The 23,111-nt window shown below is 37.9% G+C and overlaps 1 protein-coding gene across 1 annotated transcript in view; it reads left to right on the top strand.

Moving 5' to 3' along the window:
* The window catches only part of LOC139763543 (syntaxin-7-like), a 66,654-nt gene extending 46,494 nt beyond the window's left edge, over positions 1–20,160 (top strand). The window contains exons 9-10 of the transcript XR_011716191.1: positions 14,753–14,836; positions 20,079–20,160. The gene's annotated coding sequence lies outside the window, so the exon portion shown is untranslated. The remainder of the gene's footprint in view (positions 1–14,752; positions 14,837–20,078) is intronic.
* The last annotated feature ends 2,951 nt before the right edge of the window (positions 20,161–23,111 follow it).

The raw sequence follows: 23,111 nt of genomic DNA, 5'->3' as shown, positions 1-23,111 counted from the left end.
AATTGTTCATTAAGGTTTATTGGTGGCTAAAGGTATGCCTTGGATATAAGCTTATGACATTGTTTCCGTTATCAGAATTATGACAGGTTTAAAACTCATTATTCAGTACATATGTATGTGTTGGATTGTTATTTATTCAATACTTGCATCATTTGGGATGCAGTTGTTGATAATTAGTTAAGTTTTGACTTATAAATGTCAAAGAAACCTTTTATATGGAAATGTATAAGGAACCATTTCAATGTTTTGGATATACATAACTGAGACATTCAGTTTTGATAGTATTCATTTAGATATAAGCATTTCCTCTGCTATCATTTTTCTGATTAAGAGTGATATGATTTGAACTTGTCAAGCATCTGACCACTTTCAGTCACCACACATTTAGGTTTCAAAGACCCAACAGAATGTTTGACATGTCACTGATATTGTTATGAGTGAAATTTAATGTTTGTTTAGCATGAATTATGTGAAAGGTCCCACTTTTTTGTGCCTTAGTGTGATGTGATTTTGGCATATTAAAAAAGGTATTGGATCACAAAGCTAACTGTTTGACATAGTTATGATACTGAAATTCCAAGTGGGATGTAAGAGATGGAGAATTGTATTTCATATTGTACGTATATCAGTTGACACCTTAATGGAGACCAAGGTCTTGTTAGGAAGATATAGTGAAAAAGTATGTTGGTAGTGAAAGTAGAATTGTTTTATGAGAAAATATTTTAAAAAGTTCCATATGGACTCACAATAGGTGAGAGACACTTTCAAAGTGAATGCTAAAGCTTAAACCACATGGTAATTGTTGAAACTTAAACCACATGATGAATGTTGAAGCTTAAACCAAAGATTATAACTATAAAGACTATATTTAACAGTGATGGGTGCCATAAGTTAGAGCTATGCCTTAATTTTGTAATGAACTTTATCTTTTCAGTACCAGCCAAGGATAAAAGAGAATAAAGTCCCACAGGATGGGCAAAATTAGCTAAATGATGACTGCACTGTTTCATTTATTCACATAATACCTGGACCTTGTTGAAGGAAATGCAGCATAAAGATAATGAATATGAAAGTTTTGAAAATGAACTTTGTCACCTTAATACTTGAAGATGCTGGGAATCCATACTTTCAAATGTTTGCGATTAACATAGCTGTACAAGTATTATCCCAGCTGTAAGATTTCAAAAAGCTATTTCTGTAAATAAGTGCATTGGAGTGATGATATGGTGGCACAGTTAAGGTGTGAGAGTACATGTTAAATGTTTGTTCATCAGTTGAGTGAATGACATATGGTGAAGTGAATGAAGTGACACATATATATATAATAGGTGTAGATCCAGATAAACTCATGGAGATAGATAAATGCTCTGTTCCAAGATTTTTCTCAGGTAAATGTGGTCAAAAAGCAGTGAAGTGCACTTTTTCAAGTAAATATATTTGTCTGTATAGAAAAATATGTTAAATTACATTTCATGGAAAGTTCCAGTTGGTTGTTTTAAATTTAAGAGTCTCATCTGTGTTGCATTTTATTAATTTTTGATTTTGCTACAGTTAGAGCAAATTTCTTTTGCATCATTCTGTAAGTAATTTGAAGAAGGTTGTACTTTCTGTGGTGATGTTTAGTAAATAAATGTTTGGTGCTTGGATCACAGTTTAAAATTTTTTTGATAGGTCCATAAATGCAATATTGCTAATATACACTTTAACCATACATGCTCTTTTTATGGGCCAGTAGATTCAATAGTTTGTGCTTAAGGAACAGTCATATTCACATTCATTACATCTGGTGTGACAGCAATTTTTCAGTACCTATGCCCAAGATGAGAATCATTTTACTGACTAGAAATGCCAATTGCTGTCAAGTCAACTACCCAACCCAGCCATGAGAAAAACAAGTCTTTTTACTCTCAGTAAATATATCTTCACTTTATTGTTGACAAATGTATCTTCTTGAAGCCCTCATTAAACCTAAATTAACTCTACCCTCTACAAATGCATCTCCTCTTCACCCATAACAAATGCACCTTCACTGTACACATCACCTTTGATTAACACATTTCAACAGTACCCCCAATACCCCTATCCTTTAATTTGAGTAAGGGTCAGGTAGACAGTTAGTGTTAGGTTGTTGATTGCTGGAAATTTAGGAAGAGATGAGCAAAACAAAAATGTTCTTCATCCTTTTAAGGGAGATGTAAATGCAAGTACTAGGGTTGTCAGCCAAGGAGGCAGCAGTAACAAAAAATTTGAGGGATTACCTCTTTCATTATTAGTTAATTTCTTTAGGTCAGTAGACAGTGCAAACTATCTCATGGTAAGCCACATATGCTAAAACTATACAGTGAATTGCAGTTTTCCATTTCACTTTTTTATTGTTTTCCAATGTATCGCCCATTCTGGTTTTAAGATAATCTTATTATTGTATTTCTTTACTTCATGGTACAAGTAAGTGATATTTTTTCCCATTTGTGATAACCATACCTACATACCAAAGGTCTCAGCATAATTTTTAGTTTTGTTGTTGGGTCTTTTAAGTAAGATAATGTATGCACTATCTGTCTCTTAACTGAAGAAGGTATACATGATATGAGTATTTAGAATTAATTTGTAGCAAATTATCTTTATCAATCTCTTGTAGTCTTCTTAAATTCATTCTTCTTTAATCTAGTTTATATTTACAAGTAGCTGATGGTTTTATTCGCTCTTGGCAAAGCTCATGAATTAATCGAACAAGGTTTCTTTGTACATTACCTTTTTTATATTTTGGCTTAGTATATTAATGATACATTGCCTCTAAAAGTGAATAATACCCTTAGTGTTTCACTGGATGATGATTTAAGTAAGAGTTTAGTGGGTCATTGTGATATTTTAAATTACTTACGCAAGCTTACATTGTTCCTGGTCTTACAAAACGATGAAGTTTGAGGTTACTTGGTAAACTGGTAAGCTGCTCTGTTTTAATGATTTATTTGATCATCCTGGAAAAGTTGATCATCTTGTGTCTGTTGTCTTAATCATTTTGATGTCTTAGTAAAGGTGTGTCTGTTTGATGTGATTTTTATGATGTACTTTGTTTGTACCTCTATCTTGTCAGTAGTTCTGCCAAAGCATTGGATGTAATTTATTTACTAGTAATGATATTAGGCAGTAGATACAAAGATTTTGTATACAGTGAGGTAACTTTTGTCTGAAAATTGTGATACCTTATTATTACTTGATATTCCAAAGTCCATCTTTGAAATGCCTTGTTCATCCAACTGTATTAGATGGATTAGGGTTTGGTGTATTAGGGTGATTTTTGTAATATGGTGTCTTGTAATTGAAGAAGTCTCGTGTATATATTTAGTGAATGTTAATCTTTCCAAGAAAATTTCTTCTAAGGGATGGACTGATTTGATGTTTAGCAACATGTACACATAATGAGAAACTGAGGGTAATTTCTGAATGTGTTTGGAAAACCTAACATTACAGATATACATATATTAATGATGTGTACAACAAAAGGGGTTACTGAAGTAGAAAATTATGTGTTAATTTTATTTCAACAAGGATCAGTCAAAAAGATATTCACAAACATGTTATAAAGTAACATGGCATGATTCTAATTTTTATGTATCATAAAGTAAACTTTTAGATGATAGGTTTGATTTCACTAATTTTATATTATTGTTTTTTCGCTTAAGATCTTCTAAATTTGACTAGTGAGAGAATTATATATATTCACAAACCATGGCATTAGAGCATCATAAAGGTCTTACCTGAAGATGGTATACTGGTTGTGTTTAGTGATTGGGCTGCTTGACATGTTTGTCAGAAGATGGGTCAAAGGGTTCTAATATGGTCATGAGATAGTCTTGAGGAGGACCCTCAGTCAAGGTGGCCTACAAGTGATACTAATATCGGAACTGTGACCTAAGTTTACAGCTGTACTATGACAGAACAGTGGATAAAGATCAAATGAAATTAACACTAAATTTAGAAATCTAGTGAAACATGCATAGAAATATTGTGGTCATCATCCATGAGTTTTTAGGTATAATTGAGATTTTGGCACGATGGATCCTCAGAATCCTCAGCACTTAGAATCAGCACCATAGGATTTTCTCAAACATTAATTTGTTTGAAATGAACAAACCAATCCATCCAGTTTTCTATCCCATTTAGTTACCTGAATCCATAAGCTGTTAAGAACATGGATTCATTTTTCTGGGATGTCAAAGGAATTGTGCTGATTGATCTTATGCCACATAAAATAGTAATCCCCAGTGACTTGTATGCTATTCTGGTTCATAAATAATGTATTACAATCAAGGAGAAATGGCTCAACATGATAACGTAAGGAGTGTCCATGTTCCTTGATATTGTGCCATTCCACAAGGACCATATTGCATAAGTTGCAGATCATGCCTGTAGTTCTGAGTAGCTCAGCCACCCTCCTTACATCTCAGACCAGACCCCAGATGACTTATCTCTTTCAACAGTTGTATTCTCACGGAAGTCTGTTTTATCTAGTAGTTGGAAGACTTTTATAAGACTAGCATCACAAGCTTTAATGAGGAATGAAGCAAGTGCATGAAGAATTCTTGAGGCTATAATGAAAAATGAAATAAGAATTGTTTCTTTCCTTGCACTTTTAATTCATAATTTTTTTTTTCAAAACTGTTTGACTGCTCATCATTTCTACCTTGTTTATATTAGTCAAGCTATGATATTGTCATGGTTGGATCTTATTTACAGCTTTCCTTTTCCTGGTGAATTAGATGCTTCCAAAAAATTAGAAACTATGCTTTGCTTAAATTCATAAGTTAAGTTAATTAAAACTTTACTATTTTCATTATTGCTTTTTATTTTTGTTTGATTTTTGATGTGTAACTATATATATATATATATATATATATATATATATATATATATATGTAGGAAGAGAGGAAAGTGATTGGTTCTCAGTGAATGTAGGTTTGCGGCAGGGGTGTGTGATGTCTCCATGGTTGTTTAATTTGTTTATGGATGGGGTTGTTAGGGAGGTGAATGCAAGAGTTTTGGAAAGAGGCGCAAGTATGAAGTCTGTTGGGGATGAGAGAGCTTGGGAAGTGAGTCAGTTGTTGTTCGCTGATGATACAGCGCTGGTGGCTGATTCATGTGAGAAACTGCAGAAGCTGGTGACTGAGTTTGGTAAAGTGTGTGAAAGAAGAAAGTTAAGAGTAAATGTGAATAAGAGCAAGGTTATTAGGTACAGTAGGGTTGAGGGTCAAGTCAATTGGGAGGTGAGTTTGAATGGAGAAAAACTGGAGGAAGTGAAGTGTTTTAGATATCTGGGAGTGGATCTGGCAGCGGATGGAACCATGGAAGCGGAAGTGGATCATAGGGTGGGGGAGGGGGGCGAAAATTCTGGGAGCCTTGAAGAATGTGTGGAAGTCGAGAACATTATCTCGGAAAGCAAAAATGGGTATGTTTGAGGGAATAGTGGTTCCAACAATGTTGTATGGTTGCGAGGCGTGGGCTATGGATAGAGTTGTGCGCAGGAGGATGGATGTGCTGGAAATGAGATGTTTGAGGACAATGTGTGGTGTGAGGTGGTTTGATCGAGTAAGTAACGTAAGGGTAAGAGAGATGTGTGGAAATAAAAAGAGCGTGGTTGAGAGAGCAGAAGAGGGTGTTTTGAAATGGTTTTGGCACATGGAGAGAATGAGTGAGGAGAGATTGACCAAGAGGATATATGTGTCGGAGGTGGAGGGAACGAGGAGAAGAGGGAGACCAAATTGGAGGTGGAAAGATGGAGTGAAAAAGATTTTGTGTGATCGGGGCCTGAACATGCAGGAGGGTGAAAGGAGGGCAAGGAATAGAGTGAATTGGAGTCGATGTGGTATACAGGGGTTGACGTGCTGTCAGTGGATTGAAGCAAGGCATGTGAAGCGTCTGGGGTAAACCATGGAAAGCTGTGTAGGTATGTATATTTGCGTGTGTGGACGTGTGTATATACATGTGTATGGGGGTGGGTTGGGCCATTTCTTTCGTCTGTTTCCTTGCGCTACCTCGCAAACGCGGGAGACAGCGACAAAGCAAAAAAAAAAAAATATATATATATATATATATATATATATATATATATATATATATATATATATATTCATGTGAGAAACTGCAGAAGCTGGTGACTGAGTTTGGTAAAGTGTGTGAAAGAAGAAAGTTAAGAGTAAATGTGAATAAGAGCAAGGTTATTAGGTACAGTAGGGTTGAGGGTCAAGTCAATTGGGAAGTAAGTTTGAATGGAGAAAAACTGGAGGAAGTAAAGTGTTTTAGATATCTGGGAGTGGATCTGGCAGCGGATGGAACCATGGAAGTGGAAGTGGATCATAGGGTGGGGGAGGGGGCAAAAATTCTGGGAGCCTTGAAGAATGTGTGGAAGTCGAGAACATTATCTCGTGGGCGTGGGCTATGGATAGAGTTGTGCACAGGAGGATGGATGTGCTGGAAATGAGATGTTTGAGGACAATGTGTGGTGTGAGGTGGTTTGATCGAGTGAGTAACGTAAGGGTAAGAGAGATGTGTGGAAATAAAAAGAGCGTGGTTGAGAGAGCAGAAGAGGGTGTTTTGAAGTGGTTTGGGCACATGGAGAGAATGAGTGAGGAAAGATTGACCAAGAGGATATATGTGTCGGAGGTGGAGGGAACGAGGAGAAGAGGGAGACCAAATTGGAGGTGGAAAGATGGAGTGAAAAAGATTTTGTGTGATCGGGGCCTGAACATGCAGGAGGGTGAAAGGAGGGCAAGGAATAGAGTGAATTGGAGTGATGTGGTATACCGGGGTTGACGTGCTGTCAGTGGATTGAATCAGGGCATGTGAAGCGTCTGGGGTAAACCATAGAAAGCTGTGTAGGTATGTATATTTGCGTGTGTGGACGTATGTATATACATGTGTATGGGGGGGTTGGGCCATTTCTTTCGTCTGTTTCCTTGCGCTACCTCGCAAACGCGGGAGACAGCGACAAAGTATAATAAAAAAAAAATATATATATATATAAGAAGGAACAGAGAAGGGGGCCAGGGGAGGGTATTCCCTCAAAGGCCCAGTCCTCTGTTCTTAACGCTACCTCGCTAATGTGGGAAATGGCGAATAGTTTGAAAAAAGAAAATATATATATAAAGGGAGCTGTGGTTTCGGGCATTATTGCGTGGCAGCTAGAGAGTGAGTGTGAACGAATGGGGCCTTTGTTGTCTTTTCCTAGTGCTACCTCGCACACATGAGGGGGGAGGGGGATGGTATTCCATGTATGGCGAGGTGGCGATTGGAGTGAATTTCCTCAGTCATTCTCATCATGTGTACATACCATTTCAACACACCCTCTTCTACTCTCTCAACCACACTCTTATTTCCACAACTCTCTCTTGCCCTTTCACTATTTACTCAATCAAACCACCTCACACCACATACTGCCCTCAAACATTTCATTTCCATCACATCCACCCTCCTCCACACAACCCTATAGATTCTATAGCCTATGCCTTGCAACCATATGATATTGTTGTATCTACTGTTCCTTTAACATACCCATTTATGCTCCCTGAGATAACATTCTCTTTCCATACATTCTTCATCGCTCCCAGGACCTTCGCCCCTTCCTTCACCCAGTGACTCACTTCCTTCACTTTTTCTTCATTCAAACTTACATCCCAGCTAACTTATCCCTCAACCTTGGTGAACCTAATAACCTTGCTTTTATTCGCATTAAACCTCAACTATTTCGTTTCACACACAATTTCAAAACCTAGTCACCAACTTGTGCAATCTCTCACTCGAATCAGCCCCTAGTGCTGTATCTTTGGTGAACATCAACTGACTAACTTCCCAGGCCCTTTCATCCTCCACAGACTGCATACTTGCCCCTTTCTCCAAAACTCTTGCATTTACCTCCCCCACCTCCCCATCCAAAAACAACTATTGTGACATCATGCACCCCTGCTGCAGACCAGTTTCCATTTGAAACCATTCACTCTCCTCTCTTCCTACTTGTATGCAATCCTTATACTCTTGATATAAGCTCTCTGCTTCAGGCAGCTTGCTTCCTCCACCATATATTCTTAAGACCTTCCACAAAGTATCTCTATCAATCCTATCATATTCCCTCTCCAGATTTATGGCCACACACAAATCTCATCTGCTTTTCTAAGTATTTCTCACATTTTTAAAGCTAACACTTGCACCACACATTCTCTACTGCTTCTGAAAGCACACTGCTCCACCCCAATCTGATGCTCTGTACAGGCCTTCACCCTCTCAATCAGTACCCTCCCATACAATTTATCAGGTATACTCAATAAAACTCATACTTCTGTAGGTTAAACACATACCTTTCTACCCCTTGCCTTTGTACATTGGCACTAGACATTAATTCTCCCAATCCTCAGGCACACCTCATCATGACCCATACATACATTGGATATCCTTACCTACCAATCAACAACACAATCACCTACTTTCTCAATAAATTCAAATGCAATACCATCCAATCCTGCCACCTTGCTACATTTCATCTTGCGCAAGGCTTTCACTGACTCTTCTCTCTTCACAAAACCACTCTCCATGATTATCTCGCTTCACATACCACCCTGACAAAACACCATACAACTGCTACACTATCATTAAACACATTTGACAGTCCTTCAAAATACTCACTCCTCCTCACTTCATCACTACCTGTTATCACTTCCCCATTTGTCCCTTTCACCAATGTTCCCATTTAGTCTCTTGTCCTTCACACATTTTTTACAACCTTCCTAAACATCTTTTTATTCTCTTTAAAGTTTAATGATACTCTCTCACCCCAATTCTCATTTACCCTGTTTTTCAACCCCAGCACCTTCCTCTCAACCTCCTGCCACTTTCTTTTATACATCTCCCAGTTATATGCACTCCTTCGTAAGCACTGCCCAAATGCCTCTCTTTTTTCTTTCACTAGCAACTTTACTTCTTCATCCCACCACTCACTACTCTTTCTAATCTGTCTACCTCCCATGTTTCTCATGCATCTCTTGCACATGCCATCACTGCTTCCCTAAAGATATCCCATTTCTCATCCACTCCCCACACTTCATTTGCTCTCACCTTTTGCCATTCTCCATTCAGTCTCTCCCGGTATTTCTTCATGAAAGTCTCCTTTTCAAGCTCACTTACTCTCACCACTCTGCTTCCCAACCTTGTTTCCTCTTTTTCTAAAACCTCTACAAATCTTCACCCTTGCCTCCACAAGATAGGGATCAGACATCCCACCAGCAGCTCTCTCTCCACATTTACATCCAAAAGTTTCTCATTTACATGCCTATTGATTAATCAATACATAATGTAGTAATGCTCTTTGACCATCTTTCCTACTTGTGTATGTCTCTTTTTAAACCAGGTATTTCCATTCACCAGTCTGTTTTCAGCATACAGTATACTCCACAAGCTCTTCACCATTTTCATTCATAATACATTTAAATCGCCCATCACAAATACCCGGTCTCGTGCACCAACACTGCTGACACAATCAATCAGCTGCTCCCAAAACACTTGCCTCTCATGATCTTTCTTTTCATGGCCAGGTGCATAAACACCAATAATCTCCCATCTCTCATCATCCACTTTCAGTTTTACCCACATCAGTCTAGAATTTACTTTCCTACATTCTTTCACTCACTTCCACAGCTCCTGCTTCAGTAGTACTACACCTTCCTTAGCTCTTATCCTCCCACCAGACCCTGACTTTACTGCTAAGACATTTCCAAACCATTCTTCCCCTTTACCCTTGAGATTTGTTTCACTCAGAACCAGAACATCCAGGTTTCTTTGCTCAAACATGCTACCTATTTCTCTCTCTCTCCTTTCTTCTCATCTTTGTTGCATCCACACATTTGGACACCCCAATCTGAGCCTTTGAGGAGGATGAGCACTCCCTACCTGGTTCCTTCTTTCATTTCCTCTTGTGGTAATTGAAATACAAGAAGGGGAGGGTTTGCAGCAGCAAGTGCAACCCCTCCCCCCCACTGCTTGGAAATATACATTCTTGCAGGTGTTTATCAGACTCCCACATACATGAGATTTCACTGAGAATGAAAAATCACCTTTGGAGAAGTTGTCTTATCACCAGTGAATGTAAAAGATTATAATCTTGTTAAAGAACATCCCATTAGTTTGTTAGGATTTTCAGTGTATGTATGGATCATCATGGGGTGCCTGAGGATTGGTGGAATAAATGTATAGTGACATTGTATAAAGGCAAGGGGAACAAAGGTGAGTGTTTGAACTACAGAGGTTTAAGCCTGTTGAGTGTTCCTGATAATTTTCTTGGGAGAGTGGTGATTGAAAGAATGAAGTTTGGACGAAAAGTGAGTGGAAGTCGTGGAAAGTTTTTATCAACAGTGTAAAGCATGTGCACAAGTATGAAGACAGATGAAGGTTTGTGTGCAGCGGGGATGTGTGATGTAAGTATGGCTGTTTGATTTGTTTATGGATGAGATAGTGAGGGAGATAAATGTAAGGGTTGCGAAGAGACAGTTGGAGATGCAGTTTGTAAGGGATGACAGGGCCTGGGAAGTGTTGGTTGTTGTTGGCTGATGATAGCATTGGTGGCAGATTTGAGTGAAAAGCTATGATAAGGATGTGCAGAGGAGGGTGGATTTGTTGGATATGAAATGTTTGAGGACAGTATGGGTTGAGGTGTTTTGATTAAGTAATCAAGGGTGAGAGAGAGGTGCAGCAATAAAAAGTATGTGGTTGAGAGAGCTGAAGAGGAAGTGCTGAAATGGTTTGGACACATGGAGAGAATGCATGATGGGAGGCTGACAAAGTGGATATGTGTCAAAAATAGAGGGGATGGACAAGGAAAAGGGGGAGATGAAATTTGAGATGGAATTAAAAAGAATCTGAGTGACTGGGACATGAACATGCAGGAAGGTGAAAGGTGTGCATGTGATAGTGCATTGGAATGATGTGGCAACTCGATGTAACGTGCTGTCATTGGTACTGAACCAGTACATGTGAAGCGGCCAATGGAAATCAAGGAAAGGTATTTGAAGCCTGGTTTTGGAGGGGGCTGTGGCTTTGGAGAATTGCACATGACAGCTAGAGAATGAATGTGAGCAAATGCAGCTTTTCTTCATGTGTTCCTAGCATTACCTCAGTAACAGAAATGGTGAACAATATTTTATTTATTTATTTATCGTACTTAATCACTGTTTCCCATGTCAGCGAGGTAGTGCCAGGAAACAGATGAAGAATATGAATATATTTCTATATGGTATATTCTTTTTAGCTGTCATGTGTAATGTTCTGAGTAAGTAAATGAGGCCATCTCGTCATCTGTTCTTGGCACTGCCTTGCTATACCAGGGTCGACATGCTGTCAATGGAATGAACCAGGGCATGTGAAACGTCTGGGGTAAACCATGGAAAGGTCTCTGGGGTCTGGATGTGGATAGGGAGCTGTGGTTTCAGTGCATTACATGACAGCTAAAGACTGAGTGTGATTGATTGTGACCTTTTTTGTCTTTTCCTGGAGCTACCTCGCTGAAGCAGGGGATAGTGATGTTGTTTCCTGTGGGGTGGGGTGTTGCCAGGAATGGATGATGGCAAGCAAGTATGAATATGTACATGTGTATATATGTATATGTCTGTGTATGTATATGTGTATATGTTGAAATGCATATATATGTATATGTGCATGTATGGGCATTTATGTATATATGTGTATATGAGTGGATGAGCCATTCTTCGTCTGTTTTCTGGCGCTACCTCACTGACGCAGGAAATGGCGATCAAGTATGATAGATATAAATAGATAAATGTATATATTAGCCTTGAAACTGCAGAATACCCTTGAGGAGGGTTCCTAGGGTTGTATAATGATAATATTGAATATATATATGTATGTACGTATATATATGATTCCCGTTAAACAATGTAGAGTTGACTGTACAATTGTCAAAAGTCAAAATTGTTTAGCAAAAGTATTGGTTTTTGTTGTCAGGCATGAACTCTCTGGCCACTCTTGGACAGTGCTCAGTTGTAGGTAAGCTACCTTCATATATCTAGATTTGAACTTTTAAACAAAGTCTTAAGAAAAACACAACCAAAGTCACACTGTTCAGTTATCATGTTGTATGGGTACATTAGGGCTGCAATATTCCTCAAACTGTCATCATACGGTATTTCAGCTAAATGTTGTATTTGTTGAGTATTGTTATTATACAAGTGATAATGCAGGGGTGTTATAATTATATACTGTAAAGTAGCATTCCTGATGCTCTAAATACTGTAATATATATTGATTAGAGCATATATGCAGTGTATATATAGTAAATTACATGTTCATTGTGGTTAGGCTCATTTATATTGCATATAATGAAAGTAGGGTAGTTACAAGCTTCTTTATGTATCTATGAGTAAATAAATTATGAATATATATATATATATTATAAAATATTTTTATGTTATTAAAGTGGTCCCTGTTCTAACTGGTAGTTATTGTTGTGATTTATGCACAAACTTTTTTTTTGCAATTCTTGTTACTTTTGAGCAAATATCTCATATGCCATTTACCCCTGTAGGTATGTAAAGCATTTGAAGCCATATTGGTCGACAGCATCAAGATGAGGAAGAACACAACGAAAAATGGCACAGTTAACAAAATGCAAGCAAAAATAGTATATGTAATGTGTCTTGAGGGGCACTTTGATAAAACCACTTAGTGATGCTGTTCTTAACACCTACTAAAGGTGGACTCCTGTACTTTATCTTTGATGTCACACTTCTGCTTTCCTGCACTCAGCCATTCTCGTAGTCTTCAAGTCAGTGAAGTTGAGCTTCATTCCTTTCAAGGTTAAACCTGATTATAAGTTTGCCTTCTCAGTAACCTGACCTTTTGTTTTCTTGAATATTGTTGTTCTTTCTGTATTAATACTGGTATTGTTTTTGATGATTACATGGTATGAAATTCATTCCTTTGCTAGCAGGCTAATGTCAACATTTGACCCACCAGGTTACTATTCTAAGTGAACACATTTTTTTACCATTTTTGTAACTGATGACAATGGCAAATAAGGTAGTAAGGCTTGTAAATGATTTATTATGTGTTATAAAATCTGTGTTGAGGATAAAGTCCATTACGGCAGGTACTGACGTTGAGATCACACCTGCCTTTTTTTCATGTTTAGGGCACCCATTATATTCTCTCTTGGTGATTGATAATGGTGGGCCCAAAATTAAACATGCTTTATCAAACAATTATTACAGTTATAAGAAACAAATGTGTGTGGATGTATCCAAGACGAAAAGAAAGAAGAAATAGGTAGTATATTTTGATGTTCTGGATGTTAGTGAAAGAAAGCTCAAGGGTAAAGGGGAAGAATGATGTGGAAATGTCTTAGGGGTAAAGTCAGGTGTTAGTGAGAGGACAAGAGATAAGGAAGGAGTAGCACTATTCCTGAAGCAGGGGTTGTGGGAATGTGTGAAGGAGTGTAAGGATGTAAGCTCCAGACTAATGTGGGTAAAAATGAAAGTGGATGGTAAGAGATGGGTGATTATTAGTGCTTATACACCTGGTCATGAGATGAGAAATTGTGAGGGTTAAGTGTTTTCGGAGCAGCTTAGTGAGTGTCAGCCATTGATGCAAGAGACTAGGTATTAGTGGTGGATGATGTAAATGTGAAGGTAAGTAATGTGGCAGTTGAGGGTATAATTAGGGGCATGGAGTATGCATGCAGTAAAGTGAATGGAAATGGTGAACAGTTTGTGGCATTGTTTGCTGAAAAAGGATTGCTGATTGGGAATATTTAGTTTAAAAATAGGGAAATACAGAAGTATATGTATGCGAGTATGAAAGATGATCAGTGGGCATTATTGGATTACATATTGTTTGATAAACCTGTAAAAGAGAGACTTTTTTTTAGATGTGAATGTGCTGAGAAGGGCATCTGGTGGGACATGTGATAATTACCTTTTGGAGGCAAGTGTGAAGATTTATAGATGTTTTCTGAAAAGAGGAAACAGTATTGGCAAGAATAGAGTGTGAGTAAGTGGACTTGAAAAAGAGACCTTTGTGAAGAAATACCAGGAGGGATTGAAAATGCAGAGTTACATAGGCATTTCTTACAGGGAAGGAGTGCAGATGATTGGGAGTTGTATAAGAGAAAGTGGTGGAAGATCAAGAGGAAGGTAACGGGGGTTGAAAAAGAGGACAAATGAGAGTTGGGATGAGCAAGTATCAGTAAGCTTTACAGAGAATAAGATATTTTAGAAGAAGTGCATGTAAAACATGAGAAGAAATGATGAAGGGAAATAATGGGGAAGTGGTAGCAGGTAGTGATGAAGTGAGGAGGAGACGGAGTGAGAATTTAAAAGACTTGAGTGTGTTCTATGATAGGATGGCAAATGTCGGGTGCTTGGGCTGGGGTGTTATGTGAAGTGAGAGAGTCAAGGAGAGTGGTTTGGTGAAGATATGGTGAAAGCCTTATGTAAGATGAAATGTGGCAAGGCAGCTGGAGTGGTTGGTATTACTGTTGAATCTATTAAGAAAGGGGAGTGATTGTATTACTGATTGGTTAGGATTTTCAATGTAAGTATGAGTCATGGTAAGTGCCTGAGGATTGGCAGAATGTATGTATAGTGCCATATAAAGGCAATGGGGATAAAAGTGAGTGTTCAAACTATCATTTTACTTTTTTAAAGAAAAGTGTTTAATTACAGGCCTTAATGACCTCTAAACAATATTTCATCCCCAGATTCGTATTCAGCATGAAAAGCAGTCCATATACTGAGGTTTTCAAGGAATTTTATTACCCTCCAAAAAATACCAAAAATTGCAGGTAATAGTTCTTTTTTTTTCCCAAAAAGCTTTTTCTTGTAAAATTGTAACAACACATACTGAAACATTTCTATTCTTTAATGATCACAAAAAATATCTCATAATGCCTCCCTTAGCCAACAGGTGCCCAATAAATAGGAAGCGAATAATGACACAGTCTTTGTGAAATGGAATCGCGTAATTGCAGGTCTTAATAACCCTCAAACATAATTTCAACCCCATATTTATATTCATTATGAAAATTAGTCCTTATACTGAGGTTTTAAAGCAAATTTATTACCCTATGAAAAATACCAAAAATGGCAGATAATAGTCCTGGGGATTTTTTTAGACCAAATAACTTTTTCCTTTGAAACTGTTATATAACGTAATGAAACACTTCCATTCTTGAAATAATCATGGCAAATATCTCAGTACATACCTAGTAAGTATGAGGCAAATAATCAGGCAGTACTTTTAAAAGGTGATTGTTTAATTACAGGCCATGATGACCCCTAAACAATATCTCAACCCCAGATTCATATTCAGCATGCAAAATTAGTTCTTATCCACAGGTTTTCAAGGAAATCTTTTACTCTCCAAAAATGCTAAAAAGCAGGACAATTTTTAGCCCCCCCCTTTTTTTGTTATTAGTAATATAACAATGAAAATCTTCCATACTTGATATGATCACAGGAAATTTCTCATAATGTTTCCCCAAGCTAACAGATACTACTAAGGTATAAGTTTGTGGAGTGAACCTGGTAAGTTGGATGAGAGAGTAGTGATTTAGAGGGTGAAGGCATGTTCAGAGCATCAGATTTGGGAGAAACAGTATGGTTTCAGAAGTGGTAGAGAATGTGTGGATCCAGTTTTTGCTTTGAAGAAGGTGTGTGAGAAATACTTAGATGGATTTGTACGTGACATTTGTGAATCTGGTAAAGCACATAACAGATGCCTTGTCAGAGATATTAAGAATACATGGTGTGGGAGGAAAGCTGTTAGAAGTAGAGAAGTTTTTTTTATCAAGGATTAAGGAATGTTTACAAGTAAGAAGAACAGAGAATGAATGGTTCAAAGTGAAGGCTAGTCTGCAGCAGGGATGTGTGATGACACCATGGCTGTTTAATTTCTTCATGAATTGGGTGGTTGGGGAGGTAAATACGAGAGTCTCGGTGTGTGTGTGTGGGCGTGGTGGGGGGGTGAGTATGCAGTCTGTAGAGAATCAGCCAGCTTGGGAAGTGAGTTGTTTGCTGATGATACAGCACTGATGGCAGATTCGAGTAAGAAACTGCAGAAGTTTGTGGCTAAGTTTGGAAGGGTGCATGAAAGGAGGAAGTTAAGTGTAAGTGTGAATAAAAGCAAGGTTACTTGGTTCAGCCAGGTTTGAACCAAGAAAAATTAGAAGAAGTGAAGTGTTTTAGATATCCAAGAGTGGACATGGCAGCAAGTGGAACCATGGAAGTAGAAGTGAGTCATAGGATGGGTGAGGGGATGGTTCTGGGGCCTTTGAGGAATGTGTGGAAAGAGAAATTATTACATTTAGGGGCAAAAATAAGTATGTTTAAAGCTATAGTAGTCCCAACAATATTATATGGATGCAGGGCATAAGGTGTTGATGAGGATGTACAGAGGAGGGTGGATGTGTTGGAAATTAGATGTTTGAGGACACTGTATTGTGTGAAGTAGTTTGATTGAATGTGATAGATGGGTAAGAGAGAGGTGTGGTAAAAAAAAGTGTGGTTGAGAGAACTGAAGAGGGTGTATTGAAATGGTTTGGACATATGAAGAGAGTAAGCGTGGAAAGGTTGAGAGTCAGAATTGGAGAGAACATGGAGAAAGGTGAGACTAAACTGGAGATGGAGCAATGGAGCAAAAAAGATTTTGAATGATCAGAGCCTGAACTTACGTGAGAGTGAAAGACATGCAGTAAATACAACTGATGTGGCATACAGGGGTCGATGTGTTGTCAGTGGACTGAATCAGGACAAGTGAAGCAGCTAGGGTAAATCATGGAAAGGTCATTGGGGCCTGGTTGTGGATAGGGATCTGTAGTTTCATTGCATTACACATAACAGCTAGAGAATGCATGAGAGCAAATGCGGCCTTTCTTTGTCTGTTCTTGGCACTATATTGCAAACACAGGAAGCAGTGATCAAGTGTCAAAATAAAATCTCAATAAACCATGTACTCAGCAAGAGACACACATGACATACTGTTATGTGTTTGGCTGTACAGTATCATGTGTTAAGTGTCAAGCAGTACAGCTGATGACATGCAGTAAAAAATATTTTCCGGATCTCATGATTCTTACAGTTTCATCATGACTCATTCAGTAAATACCAGTGAGCATTAATGACAGTAGTGGATCAGCCATTTGTTTCCAAAATGAAAGATATGTGCCTTCCTCTGTTTGATGATAACGTTAAGTACCTTAAGAAGGAAACATGGTTCAAACAGTCATTTCCGTATCTTGTTTGAAAAAGAAAATCTAGATTACCTTTCCATGTAAATGTACCCATGCACCTTCCCAGTTACAGGATATAAGAACAAGAGAAGTGTATGACATATCAAGGAGGATAGTGTGTACTTACTTACCTTTACTGGCATACTGTTATCCTATGATGGGTCAAGCACCATAACACCTACTGACGTGCCTGAATGCAAAGGGTCTTGTTTTATGTCAAGTAAAGCAGCACAGGCATCTCCTGACATGCCTGTACTGATACAGTTTCTCATCCTGAGACAGTCAAGGAGAAGAGTATGCCCTGATGTATCCCTCACTAAATGAGATTTCCTCTAAGTAGCACTTTTTATGACTTGATGTCTTTTAAGTATTCAAGGTCATCAGTGACATGTTTAGATGCACATTTCTTACTAATGCATCACTGACTATACATGATCTCCTCCTGTGATGGGATCAGTACAGTGTGGTGAAAATTATTGATTATCTGAAGTCTTCTCGTAAGATTCATGTAGAAGTCTCTTACTGTGTCTTCTCTTATGCTTTGGTGAGCAACACCACATACTGATATGTCTTTGCCAAGACCCTGATGGTTAGGCTTTAATGACAGAAACTCTTGATGCTTGTATCTCTGCTGGGATACATTAGTGTGTAACAAAAGTTATTTTGAAATGAGATAATTAGCATCAGATTGGGTGCTGTAGACGGTCTTATTCTTAGTGGTACAAAATATCAGGTGATGAACTTGCTGTCAGTGATTATCCTGACATATGCATGATGTGATCATGCATGACCAGTGCCACCATATGTGAAAGGGTTCATATGATGATCAGATTTACACACCTACTATTCCATCCACTATAATTTTTTATACACATTGTCATGTTTAGAGGCACATAGGTTCTGGTGAAGCATCATCTCAACATACCATTCAAATCCATAAGGATACTTATGATAGATCATGTATTGGGTGTTAGTTACTTCTGTTGGCAACCTGATGGTTCAGCTCTTAACAGCAATAATGTTAATGCATCACCTGGCTCTATATGTGCCCCTGCATAAAATGTTCACACATCTTCCCCTTTAAGGACATGAAGCAGCAGCAGGTTTTGTGTTCACCTGTAATGTACAGGGATGTACATTTCAGTGCATTTGACTGTCTTGCAGTCATTCCCATTGTGAATGAATACATTATACAATAAGTGGATTAATATTGTGACATAAAAGTTACTACTGCATTTGTGAATGAGTAACCTCTCCAGTTCTGAAGCAGTGAAAAGGATGATGTGTTTAAACGTCACTTACATAGTACCACCAGTTTACAGAATATCAGCTTTAAACATTTTGGGAATAAACACAAAGTATAAGGGGTTGTGTTATTTCCCAGAATACTGTAAATTTTGCTCTTGATTATAAATTCTGGTTAATGAAAGTTGAAGGTTGTCAGCATGAGAAAATATTACAGAGGACATGTATTTGAAGAAAGTGGTTGTTGTGACCATAAGTTTAGAAATCATAAATGCTCTGGAAGGAAAAACCAGAATGCTGAAAAGAGTGTTATTAGACAAAATTGTTAGATGGTACATAAAGCCCACAACTTAATTTTTAGGTTGAATATCAGGACATAATGGAATTGGATGGTGAAATCATTTTAATGGAAAGGACTTTAGCTGTCCAAGTTAACTAAGAGGTATTTTGATTTTTCATATGAATGGGTCAGTGAAAGGAGTGAGAAAAGATAAAAGAAAATTATCATCAAGCACTGGAATGATGACTGACATTCATGGAGATGATCTGATCTTGAAAAGGCATGCTCTGGGTCAAATTCCATTAGGTTTACTTAATGCCCAACAACAGTCTGAATATATATTTAACCTTGTCACTTCTGATTGTGTGAGTTGTCTCAACCAGCCTGGGGAACATTAGCACTATTTTAAACAGAAAAAAGTAAGCCGCTTGAACAGCCAAAATCGTTTGATCGAAATGCTTCATAGAATTTAAAACCTGCCTTGATGCATAAGCATTTAAATTTTAGCATGCCATAGTTGTTGCAATCCTCAATTACTGTAAGACCCACTGCATCATCGTCAGGTCTCATTTTCCTCATCCCTTTTTGAAGACTTAATCTTCTTGTGATAATATATGTAAGATTACAACTTTTGATCTCATGTCCATCTTAACCCTACTGAGTCACATTTTTGTTTGTGCTGTGGAGTAGTGTAGGGTGCACATACTGTGTTCCTGTATATTATTTTGTGGGTAACAAAGCCTTGTGGATACTTAGTACACGTTAGTCAAGTTGGTGACATTTCACATCTATACCTGGCATTTGTTGTTGGTCCCCTCAAATGTGGGAAGGAAAATTTGGAATGTATGCTGCACATGGTTAGGACTCTACCTATTGGTTGTATGTTGTATGCTGCAATTTGTTAGGACTGGAAGTGATAAAGCATACATAAGCAATCCCTGTTAGGAGAGTTAGAAATACTCATAGAGTGTAATCTAACACACACAACCAATCTTATATCCAAGGGTCCATAAGGTCCAAGTGTTGCTCAGTTATCAAGAGTAGGGTATGGACCAAGGGCTTAAAAATTTTATTAAATTTTTGTAAAAAGATTCACAGCCCAGAACCCAGAATTTGATACTCTAGCATCTTGGTAGCATTCTTGGACAAAAGGCTGCTCTCATCTGTTGTCTTGCTCCCACTTGGTATTGTTTTATGCTCTTTGGTGTCTATACCCATTTTATCCACATTATTTCCATTAACTGTTTTCATACAAATTAAACCATTACTCAGGACAGGTTGTGTTGATGATTCCAGTCTGGTTGAATCAACTGTGGTTCCTGAACCAGAGAAAAGCAAAAAAAAAAAAAAAAAAAAAAATCAGTGGGAACATCCTTATTTAAGGAATTCATTTGAAGGTTAGTACACATTAGTTAGTTATTGAAGTCTTTTGAGAATTCATATTTGTTCAAAAATTAACTCAAGGGCCAATCTCAATAAAAATCTACATTTTTAACTGCTATTGTGGGTGTGACTGATTTCCATACAAAAGATACTGAGTTGAGCTTTATACCATTTATTAAATATATAACCTAATCCTTTGCTTTGACTTGCTATTAGAATGCTTCATTTAACTTAAAACACTTTAAGGAAAAGCTTTACAACAGGTTTGAAGAAGTATTTAAGGTCAGCTGACAAGGGACTTCATGTAGGCCACTCAGATTGGAAATACAAATTCCATTATAAACCCTTCCACTGCAGATGGAACAAATACAGTCTTTCTCTTTTTTTTTTGTACATTGTTGGGATTTCCACTTGTAACCTAATGACTCCTGATGTGCCATACATTGTACAGGGTGTCTGGGAATTGACTGCAAGTATACTTTATACAGTCTGGGGCATTTAAAAATCCTGAATGTGATGAACAGTGGAGTAGTGAATTGGGAAACAGTCACTGAGTACTCAGACAATATTACTACATCTTTTCTTTTCAACTTGGCTGGTCAATAACCATTAAAATGCCTCAAAGTAGGATAGAGCCTCAAAGTAGGATAGATCTTTTTTATGCTGTCCTAGCAGCAAAGGGGGCGAAGATTCTAAGATTGGTGAAGAATGTGTGGGAGAGAACATTATCTCAGAGAGCAAAAATTGATATGCTTGAAGGAATAGTAGTTCTAACAATATTATATGGTTGTGAGACATTGTCTATAGATAGGGTTGTATGGAGGAGGGTCGATGTATTAGAAGTGAAGTGTTTGGAAAATATGTCCTGTGAGGTGGTTTGGTCAAGTAAGTAATGAAAGGGTAAGAGAAATGTGTGGAAATAAAAAGAGTGTGGTTGAGAAAGCAGAAGATGGTGTGTTGAAATGGTTTGGATATATGGAGAGAATGAGCGAGAAAAGATTGACAGAGCGGATATATGTGTCAGAAGTGAAGGGAAAAGGGAGAAACTTGAGACCAAATTGGGATAGAAGGGTAGAGTGATAAAGAATTTGAGTGATCGAGGCCTGAACAAACAGGAGGATGAGAGGCGTGCATGGAATAGAGTGAATTGGAACGATGAGGTATACTGGGGTTGACATGCTGTCAATGGACTGAATCAGGGTGTGTGAAACATCTGGGGTAAACCATGGAAAGGTCTGTAAGGCCTGGATGTGGATGGGGACCTGTGGTTTCAGTGCTTTACACATGATAGCCAGAGACAATGTATTGCAGAAGAAATGGGTGACATCATAAGACTGCTGCATTAAAAAAGTTTTCAATTTTTTTTTCATTTATTATTTGGCAGGACCCTCATGATTCTTTTTTCTTCATAAAAAGGTGCTGCCCTGAGAAAGTTAGTGTTTTGTTAATACCACAAAATGAGGAAGACTCTTAAGATGATCATCTATAGGAGACAAGTAAGTGGAGAGACTTGTTCTATTGTTGGTTACAGTAGGATTTACTGCTAATAGAGCCTCTTCCCATTAGTTTACTGTGGTATGACCATATGTGTGGAGGGAGAGAAAGGGTTTTGCCCCCAAAAGTTACCTTTGATTTTGTGAAGTACATATTTGAGTAAGAAAACTCGCTAGCCCTACATCTCTTGTGCACCAACCCACCTTACACTGTGGAGTTAAGTCAACCTCACATGTACCTTTGAAGATTCGAGACGCGGTGGAAATGTGGCAAAAGACATTGGATAAGGTCAAGGAGTGGTACAAATTTAGCAGGTGATTACAATAGTATCCTTCAAGACATAGTACAATTTTTTCAAACTGTGATTGTAGCATTTTATGTCAGGCATGCACTTGTTTCAACACTGTCAGCTGAAGCGTTTCAGTGGCTCTATTCTTGAATTGCATTAATGGAAGGCACAAATGACTTGCTTTTTACACTTGTTACATAAACACAAACTGAACCACCTCAGAACCTTTACTAGCACCAGTTGTGGACAGGGCCAATAATCACTCTATATCATATTCAAACAATTCATTTACTTCACCCTTTACCTTCTCGGTCTTCTGCCCAGTCATAGGCAAACACAACAAAGCTGCAAACCACACAAAATCGGACATATTTCTTAATTACCTGGAGCTTAACAACAGTCAAGAATTGTCAAACGAAAAGGCTTCCAATATAGTAGGTTGATATGAATATACTGGGCCCTTTGTTCTTTTGCAACAGCATTTGACTCCAACCCATAACCTACCACAAAGTCATCTAGAAACAAACAAAAAAAAAAAACGATCGCCCTTCGTCCATTAGATACAATATTTGATAAAACGTATTCCACGATGGCTTGATTAGCACTAAACACCGCCCTCCCAACTCAGTCTTTCTCACTGCTCCAGCAGACATACCCATATGAAACTACACTCCCAAGGCATGCACTAGTTACATTTCCTCATCAGTTTTCTGGAAACCACCCTTTTCCCTAGCAAGAAGAACAACGATTCTACAAACCACAAGACCCCTCATGCCTAAGATGCAACTTCCTGGAAGAGGGGATTCTCAAAGTGATCAAGTGTTTTTTAGGGTTTTTATTTCTTCCAGTTGTCTTAGGGCTAAATAATTTCAGATAACACCTACAAGTATATCTGAAAATGCTTTCCGATTCCAGATGTTTTATCAATTCTTTTTCATCACGTATATCGTGGATCAAGTTAGAGTCTGCTCATTTCAGTTGATCGATGATTAATTGTCGTATTGGTAAGAAAACGTTCGAGTTCCATGTCCAGCAACGTTATTGTTTCATGTACGAATGCTGTTCAGGAGCCTTTGTGTGTGGTATTGACATTCATTTGTATTTCGACTTGAACAGATGATTTATTCTTTATACACATA

This window comes from Panulirus ornatus, chromosome 3, assembly GCF_036320965.1.
Source record: "Panulirus ornatus isolate Po-2019 chromosome 3, ASM3632096v1, whole genome shotgun sequence".
Taxonomy (NCBI): domain Eukaryota; kingdom Metazoa; phylum Arthropoda; class Malacostraca; order Decapoda; family Palinuridae; genus Panulirus; species Panulirus ornatus.
Note: the sequence above shows the minus strand (reverse complement) of the source record. Positions and strands in the feature narration are given on the sequence as shown.